Below are 9,634 nucleotides of genomic sequence, written 5' to 3' on the forward strand. Positions count from 1 at the left end.
CCAAAAGTGGAAATTCGCAGTTGACTTTTTGACTCTGATTCTGGGCTGATTAGACAGGGATAAAAATGCAAGTCCACCTCTGAATTAAAGGCCTTGTTCTAAGCTTCGCGTGGGCTCTTGAATCGCTTGATTTGGACTTCTAGAACTCCAGATATGGCCCAAACAGTGAATGCTGCGCAGCTAGCTTCAAAATCCGAATTTTATTCGAATTAATCACGAATTCTTGCCATTTAAACTCCAATCCATATTTGATTAGAATTCCTTGCATCCTACAATAAAACATTAATATTTATTAAATAAAAATCCAATTAAATACAAAATAACTAAAATACAGGGACAATATTAAGATAAAATGCACGCTTATCAGACATTAAAACTGAACCTTAATTAATTTAATAACGACTTTCAAGTTTCAATAACTTTTTACTTCAACTTTGTTTATTTAATTAATTAAAATCTGATTATCCAGTTATATCCAAATCAGATTTATTCCGCGCGAATATTTTGACAATTGTATTCAACCCCCCTTCTACAATCGTATCGGGACCTAACAATTGGTATCAGAGCGAGGTTTATATAATTTACCTTATCAGATCTCATACTCACTCTGAAACTTTCTAAAAATTCCAAATAATTTTTTATTCGAAATAATTTTATTCCAAAAATTATTTTTGACCGAAAATTATTTTTCCTTCAAAAATCGAATCTTTTCCCAAATAATTTTTTATTCGAAATAATTTTATTCTAAAAATGATTTCCGACCGAAAATTATTTTTCTTTCAAATCTTTTTCTAAATAATTTTTAATTCAAAATAATTTTATTCCAAAAATTATTTTTGATCAAAAATTATTTTTTTGTCAAATCTTTTTCTAAATAATTTTTAATTCGAAATAATTTTATTCTAAAAATTATTTTTGATCAAAAATTATTTTTCTTTCAAATCTTTTTCTAAATAATTTTTATTTCGAAATAATTTTATTCCAAAAATTATTTTCGATCAAAAAAATATTTTTCTTTCAAAATCTTTTTCCAAATAATTTTTAATTTGAAATAATTTTATTCCAAAAATTATTTCTGATCAAAAATTATTTTTCTTTCAAATCTTTTTTTCAAATAATTTTTAATTCGAGATAATTTTATTCCAAAAATTATTTTTGATTGAAAATTATTTTTCTTTCAAAATCCAAATCTTTTCCAAAACACTCAAATCTTCTACCATGTCTACCACAAAAATTAGCAGCATTAAAATTCCACCTTTTGACAAGGCTAATTTTGGTCTCTGGACGAGACACATACTTTTGTTCCTCCGGGCGACGAATTGAAAATACATAAATATTTTGACGAAGGGTCTTTCGCCCCTAATGAATATTATCCTGGAACATACTGAAGATGGAGTTACGATTCCTCACAGAACTTATCTAAAAACTCCTGCTGAGTTTTCTGTTGAGGATAATGAGTTGATTCAACTGGACATGAATCTACAGCTGATTCTGATTGATTCTTTGGATCGTGTCATGTACAATAATGTTGTTAATTGTACAAGTGCAAAGCAGATATGGGATACTTTGCATATAATCAATGAGGGATCTGAGGAAGTCCGGAAAAACAAGAAGGAAATTCTTGTGGCTCAATACGAGCAATTTGGTTCTAATCCGGAAGAAGGGATTTCTGAAGTATTTTTTCATCAGATTCAACAATTTGATAAACAATTTGAATCTGAATGGGAAATACTACGACAACAAAGAGGTAAACCTGAAGTTTTTGCTGACACTCCCTGAGCATCTTGAACATAGGATAACTGCCATCATAGAGAGCAGAGATCTGTCAGAGATTTCACTAGAAAAACTCTATGGCGTTCTGAAAACCTATGAGTTGGAACATGTCCAGATGAAACAGAGATACGGATGGGGAAAGATGATCAATGCGTCTACATCTATCAGCAATTCTACTGCCCTCGTAATAGAATCACCTGTTGTGAAAGAGCGAAAGGTTAGTGTACATTCTAAATGCACCCAGGAGTATGTGGTTCCTGAAATAGGACATACGTCAACAAGTATGGGTGATGATGAATTCTACTCTATGGAAGAGTTGGATCAGCTTGAGAACGAATCTCTTGCTATGTTTGCTAGGAAGTTTAGCAACATGAGATTCAGGAAGAATCCCTCCTACAAGTTTAAATCTTCTGGTAGTAAATTCCAGAAAGGGGGATCTTTTTCCACAACTTCAAAAGGGGCTTACAAGACTGGGATGGTTGATCGAAGCAAGTTTAAATGCTTCAACTGTGATGAGCCTGGTCACTTTGCATCGGAGTGCAAGAAGCCCAATCAGCTGGCAAAGAAGAAAGAATCTTACGACGAGCTAAAGAAGAAGTACGAGGCTCTGCTAAAGAAGCATCAAGGCCAAAGCAGCCAAGGAAAGTCCTATGTGGCCAAAGGGAAAAGCTGGGATGACACAGATAGTGATGAGGAGGAAGAGCGGGGGAATGTTGCTCTAGTGGCTTTCATGGAACCTTCTAAACCTCCACATCGCATTAGCGGATTTCCGGTAGATCCTACTTGCCCTAAACTATTTATGCAATTAGAGCCTGAACGTGATGATGCTCTTAATAAGCTCAAAGCTTTAACTCTAGAACACAAAGCTTTAAAGTAGGAGGTTCATGAGTTAAAGTTAAAAGAAAAACTAGTGCTCACCCTTAAAATTGAACAACTAACTAGTCAGTTATTGACTCAGAATAATAAAGTCAAAGTGTTAAAATTTAGGGAGAAAAAGTTGAATGAGCTGTTAGCTGAAGAGAAGGTTAGGTGCCTTGCTTATAAGGAGTCGACTAATATTGTTAAGATTCTAGTGGACCAACAAGTGATTAAAAGGAAAGTTGGTATAGGTTTCGATTACAACAAGTCGGTAGGTAAGGCTAGTAATATAACTCCTTTTGTTAAGAGTGCTGAAGACAAGGGTATCCCACATGTTTTAAAGGATGCTCCCAAGCCTTTATTCAAAACCCCTGTCGCAGAACCATTACTTGATATGTCCGTGATTATTCAATATGAAATGAATTTAGAGGATATTGAGAATGAGAGGAAGATTTTGGCATCTGTAGAGCCAATGCAAGTTGAGGGCACATTCAGTTCGCCCAAAGCTGGCATAGGTGCTAATGGCTTAAAGAATAATTTCAACAAGCCTAATAAGTTTGTTAAATGCAGGAATGGTAACAATACATGCTCATCTACTAATAACATTAGAACTTCTGAAAATGTTAACACTACACCATAAGTGCTCATATGCAACGCATTATTTAAAGTGTTGCACCCCTAGTGTTTCATTAGCTATGTCCTAGTAATCTTATGCAACACTCCTTCAAATAGTATTGCATTAAGCATGTATGTTGTGTTGCGCCGTCACACTAGTGTTGCAAGGTACGATACCATGCAACACTAGTGTTGCATTAAAGTTAACCATTTTATTAATCAGAAAAATTATATATATAATCAAGTATTGTACATAGATATTTATATTCTAATATTTTTTACATAAAAACTTAACAAAAATAAATAGTACAATAACTGACTGATTGTATTAATATTTAATTTAATTAGAAGTAAGTATTTCACACATATATTTCATTTATAATTTAAATTAAAATCTAAAATTAAATATATACTCCCTCCGTCCCAGTCAATAGTATACATTGGGGGACGGGGGCGCGGCACGGACTTTAATGCTTCAATATAATATAGTTCTGTGAATTATTTTTAAGATTTTCTTTTTTTGTATAAAAGTATAACATTTATATTTTTATACAAAAAAGAAAAATCTTAAAAATAAATTGTAGAACTATGTTTTATAAGAGTCTTAAAAAGCGTGTCGAGCAGTGAAAAAGAAACGTATACAATTGATTGGGACAGAGGGAGTAAGTTATAATCTTTATTCCACGTTGGCTGCTGAAATTTTAAGCGGGTAAACTCCCCCCAAATGAAATTTCAGACATAGACACACATTTCAAACAAACACCTCCATTTTCCGAACAAACCACTCATACAAACACTCTCGTCGCGACCTCCGTTCTCACCTCTATTTCCCGAACTGACAAACTCACTGCGCCGCTCTCGCAGTCCCGACCTCCATTCTCACCTCTCTCACCTCACAATCTCGACCTCCATTCTCACCGCACAGTCTCGACCTCACATCTCAAATTAGGGTTTCGGTGTTCACAATTTGGGGATTTTGCTCAGTTCTCACCATCATATCTCCATCGCAGTTCTCGATTTGGGGATTTCGGTGTTTTTAGTTCTCGATTTGGGGATTTGGGCATCTGCAATTAGGGTTTCATTTTTTCGATTTAGGGATTTCAACTTCTCGGTTGTGGTTTTGGTTGTGGGTTCAAGTTCTCCATTGTTCAGTTAGACTGGTAATTCCTTTTTTTATTTAAGATATAGATTTTGCATATAGGGCTTTTTGTGATTAAGATTTGTATTTTTTTAGTTGCTATCTGCTTGTAATTTGTATTTTTTTAGTTGATATTAGCTAGGTTGGGATCAATTAATCAAGAAGAAACCCCTGAATGGATCCTATATTTTTAATTCTGCCCTGACTTATTACAATCAGTTTGATTTTATTGGAGGCACGATACTTCAAACTCGTCTCCCTGCAAAAACCACGATGATACAATGTTAACATGCCATCTCTTTTAAAATCGAAGGTGTTAGTAGAAGGAACTAAATGAATGTTACACGTTTTTAGCTTGATAATTGTGAATAGTGATGTTGTACACTTGTACTGAACTTCTTGTATAAATGCCGATAAGATGTACAGGGACAAGGGTTTGGGAGCTTCAAGTCTGGTTGTGATTGCACTTTCACATGCCTTATCCCTCTTCGTTGGGGTACATATTGATACAGTCACAGAGGAGTACCATCCTGGACAGCTTGACCACCTCTGACTAAAAATGGGATAACTTCATGTAGAAAATGTATTTTTTTGATCAGTAAAATTTGCTGAAAACTAGACTCCTATACCTTTCCAATGGTATATCATACTGCACCTAAAACTTTCTAGATTCAAGCAGTTTATTTAGAAAAGTGGACTCAAAAATATTCTCAGAATTCTGATTTTTCTACATCAGATCAGCTGGGAGTCTTTCTATGCTTATTAACCGTTTAGATCCAATTTCTTGAAGTTTTGCTTTGGAAGATTTGAAATTAGACTCTGGTCTGCTGCAAGAGAGTGAGTAATGTTCCATTTCATAACTTACTAATATTTCAGAGTCATAGATGATTTAATGGCTTTCATTTTTTTTTTTGAAATGACATGCATAATATAAAAGCTATATTGAACACCTTATTGGGAAGTCATAGAAACAAGCTACTGTTTATATGGGTAAGTAATTTTTTGCTGCAATAAGTAACTTAAATAATTAGTTTTTGTTAGAATATGCAAGTTTTACTACATAAATATATTATGTTGTTAAATTTATGCCAGGATCATGATGATTGTACTAATATTGGGCTCAAGTGCCTGAGAAATAAGCGCATGCCCGTTTTCTTGAAGGAACTTAATGAAGTCTAGGGAAATCATGGATACTCCTCCTCCAACACACTGTTAATTAACGACGAACCTTACAGAGCACTGCTAAATCCTGCAATTTCAATAAATTTTCTTTTCAGCTCCTTTATTATTTAAATTGACTGTATAAATTTTATTATAATATTTCTTGATGCCGCAGCCTAACACAGCAATCTTTACCACGAAGTACACTGTTTGTGATATGACGGACAATTTGTTAGGTAAGACTATAGTTTGATATTGGCTTTATTTGGTCCGATTATATTATATTTGCAATGTAGTAATGATTAATAGGTTTCATGATCATCGATTGTTCTTAGATGGCCTTGTTGAAGCAGCCGATGTTCTTTCTTATGTTAAAAATAATCCTTTTGGATAGCCTGCAATAACATCCTCTCATTATGATTGGGCGTACTACTCTATGGAGTGGTTTTTATCTTTACCTTGATATTGAGATTTTGGTCTTGACTTATTTCAAGTTTGTGAAATGTTAAGCTTCCAAATTTTGACGTGAACTTTTTATTAATGTACTTTGAAACCTATGTTTATAGGTACTACCAATGTGCTTTAGTACCAGACTTTGATTATTTTTTTAGAGAGACTACCAGACTTGAATAATCAATTATTTGAACCATCATATTTTTGCATAGGATAATGGTTTTGGCTTTCTAACTACTATTAATTAGTAATCTTTCGTATATTGAGCTGTATGCTATGAACCACACGGATCAAACACCATCAGTTTCATTCATTTCTCTAGCTGATCACATGTACAGAAATAATCTGGAATACAAGGATAATTGTGTTTTTTTAGTAGCGTATAGAAAGAAAAAATATTGAGTGCTGCCAGGTTACACCTTTTTATTTGAAAATTCTTGGTAGCCAAATTGTTCAACAAGGCGCATTGTACATATTGAGTCCATAAAAGATTTTTTTTGTCAAGAGTCTATTGGAGATTTTTATTTTGATTATATATAATATTAATTTAATACAGAGTCAACTTGCTCAAATTTAAAGATTAGTTAGGGTCAACTGCCTCTTCTTGGCTTAGCGTTTTGTTGTTGAATTGATACCGCAGTTTTTAGGATGATCCTGGTGCATGAGTAAAAAATAAAAGGAAAGGATTTGCTTGCACTGAAGTGAACCATCAGAACATATATACATAGCAGTGATAAAAGTCAAGGAAACCTGGTACATGTACTGCTGCATAGCTCTTGAAAATAGGCTGGTCACAGGGATAATCAAGTCTTCTTTGGTAGGCTAATATTAATTGTAAGCATATGTAAGCAGTGATGCATGTATTTATTTTTGTAGTCTATAAATAAGACTTCTGTTTGTATTGTAAGAGACGCCGACTGAAAAATACAGAAGTTAGGAAGTAAAAAAGCACGGGATCTTTGTGTTGTGAGAAAAAAGAAAAAGGCCGAAGCCTGGTTGAGAATTGTAGTTGTTTGTCTTGTTAAATATATAACCTGTGTGTTTACTTACAATTTTACTTAAGTCCATATGTAGGGAATTTTGATAAATGGTCAATTTCCAGGGCCTGAGCTATGCTGTATTACCAATGACAATGTCGTTATTAATGTTTATAATCGCCTGGACGAGCCATTTCTCCTCTCTTGGCCAGTCCTGCATATGTGTGTCTAAAATATATCATTTTTAGTCATGCATATGTGTCTAAAATGGATCATTTTTAGTCATGCATTTGTGTGTTAATTGTGTTTATTTCTCGATGCAGGAATGGGATTCAACAGACAAGAAACTCATACGGAGACGGAGTGTATGGAACCACATGCCCCATTTCCCCTGGCAAGAACTTCACATACAGGATGCAATTAAAAGATCAAATCGGAAGCTTCTTTTTAATTTCCCTTCTCTCAGCTTCCATAAAGCTGTTGGTGGCTACGGGTAAAAAATGTAAAGAATAGTAAGGTGATATTGCAATATCTATAACTGGTTACACATCAAGGGATGCTGCTGGTGCCTTCTATGTAGTCTGGCAGATTTATGTTACTGCCTTAAGCCATTGAAAGATTCAGTACTTAGCTATTTTGTTGGTTGTTGGGATTGGTATTTTGTTGGGACATTTTGTAACTGTTGGTTTGGTGAAAGATTATGACAGGGTTGCTTGTAGTTTGATGGCTTGTTTAGGAAGGGATTTATAAATGTACAAGACTGATATTGCAATTTTTTATAAAAAGTGTTGCATTTTACTTTTTTCAGTGTTGCAGTTTATATTTATTTAGTGTTTCATATTTAATTTATAGTGTTGCAAATATAAACATGGTATTGCATATTAAAATATATAGTGTTGCAAACGATATGTGGGACCCACTTAATATTTTACCATGTGGGACCCACCCATGACGTGGAAAGTGGACTCGGATGATGTGTCAGGTGGGACTCAACTGACGTGTCAAGTGAGACCCAGCTGACGTGGTAGATGGAGTGGGACCCACCCCTAATGTGTGTCCACCTTTAGGGGCAACACCGGGAGATGTTGCCTTTATAAAAGGGTGGTGTTGCATTATATGTATTATGCAATACATTTTCGGTGTTGCATTAGATAGCCAAAAGCGTTGCTTTATAGGTCAAAGGCAAGGCTCGCGTATGCAACGCTCAGAAAGTGTTGCATATCTTGATTTCGGGCCTAAGGCAACACCATTTGGGGTATAAGGCAACATTATTGAGCGTTGCATATGAGCGTTTATGGCGTAGTGTAATGTAGAAACTATTAAACCCCCTGTTGTTCTGAATAACATGTCTACTGTTCCTTTAGTTGATATGTGCCATAAACCTTGTGGTGTTGATAATTGCATGTTGTGTGCGTTTAATGTAATGTCTGCTTATTTCAAAAGTATGCATGCTAACAAAGAAAACACAACACCTAGAAAGCACATGAATAGTAAGTTTGCAAAAACCAAGACTGTTGGTCCTTCTCCTAACAAGAAGTATACTTATGTTCCTAAGCCTAAACCTAAAGTGTTCAAGGCTGTTTGTAAGAAAGTAAGTACAGTCAAGGTGGATGCTGATGTTATTCGAACAGGATCTGTTGTCAAAGCTGACAAAGGTCAATTCTTTAATTATGCCGGGCCCAACCAAGTTTGGGTTCCGAAGAAGGTTTAATTCGTTTGATATGTGCAGGGAGCCAAACAAGGTTGAAAAGATTGTATGGATCCTCGATAGTGGATCTTCTAGACATATGACCGGTGATAGAGCCCTTCTATTAAATGTGATTGAGAGAGCTGGCCTGATTGTCACCTTTGGAGATAACAACAAAGGTCGTACTACGGGATATGGCAATTTACATGCTGGAAATGTTATCATAGAAAAAGCTTCTTTGTGTTGAAGGACTCAAGCACAATCTTCTGTGACAAGGGATTCCAAGTAAACTTTGTCAATAAGAAGTATTTGATATCTCACACTAAAGATGACCGTCTTGCTCTCTGTGGAGTAAGAAAAGCTTACTTATACGTAGCTGATCTCAATTCAGGAACCAATGATGAAGATAATTGTTTCTATTCAAAGGCTTCACCTGAAGATAGTTGGCTATGGCATAAGAAGCTGTCTCACCTTAATTTTAAAATTGTAAACTCTTTGGTCAAAAGGTATTTGGTGAGAGGACTACCTCCTTTGGAATTCACTCAACAAGGACTTTGTGAGGCATGTCAGATGGGAAGGCTAAATAGCATCATACAAAGGCACAGACACCAGTAACATTACTGAACCACTGCAACTATATTTGGTCCAGTCAATGTGATGTCTTTATCAAGAAAGAGATATGCCTTGGTGATTGTTGATGACTTCTCTAAGTTCACATGGGTTTTATTCCAACATTCTAAGGATGAAACTCCGCAATTGGTAATTGATCTTATCAAGGAGATCGAGTTGGATTCGAATGATAAACTTTGTGTCAGAGAAATAAGGTCAAATAATGGAACCGAGTTTAAGAATAAAACTCTCAACAAATTTTGCTCTGACAATGGCATAACAAGACAATATTTAGCGTCAAAGACTCCACAACAGAATGGAGTAGTGGAAAGGAAGAATCGTACCTTGATTGAAGCTGCAAGA

General features: G+C 34.9%; 1 long non-coding RNA gene and 1 pseudogene across 1 annotated transcript; both read left to right on the forward strand.

Annotated features, from left to right (window-relative positions):
* Window positions 1-3,966: 3,966 nt before the first annotated feature.
* Window positions 3,967-7,782, forward strand: LOC108221403 (uncharacterized). Its single transcript, XR_010291831.1, has 2 exons — window positions 3,967-5,221; window positions 7,299-7,782. It is a non-coding gene; the product is annotated as an uncharacterized LOC108221403 (long non-coding RNA).
* Window positions 5,221-7,292, forward strand: LOC135152643 (uncharacterized; annotated as a pseudogene).
* Window positions 7,783-9,634: the final 1,852 nt, after the last annotated feature.

Source organism: Daucus carota, chromosome 5 (genome assembly GCF_001625215.2).
Source record: "Daucus carota subsp. sativus chromosome 5, DH1 v3.0, whole genome shotgun sequence".
Lineage (NCBI taxonomy): Eukaryota > Viridiplantae > Streptophyta > Magnoliopsida > Apiales > Apiaceae > Daucus > Daucus carota.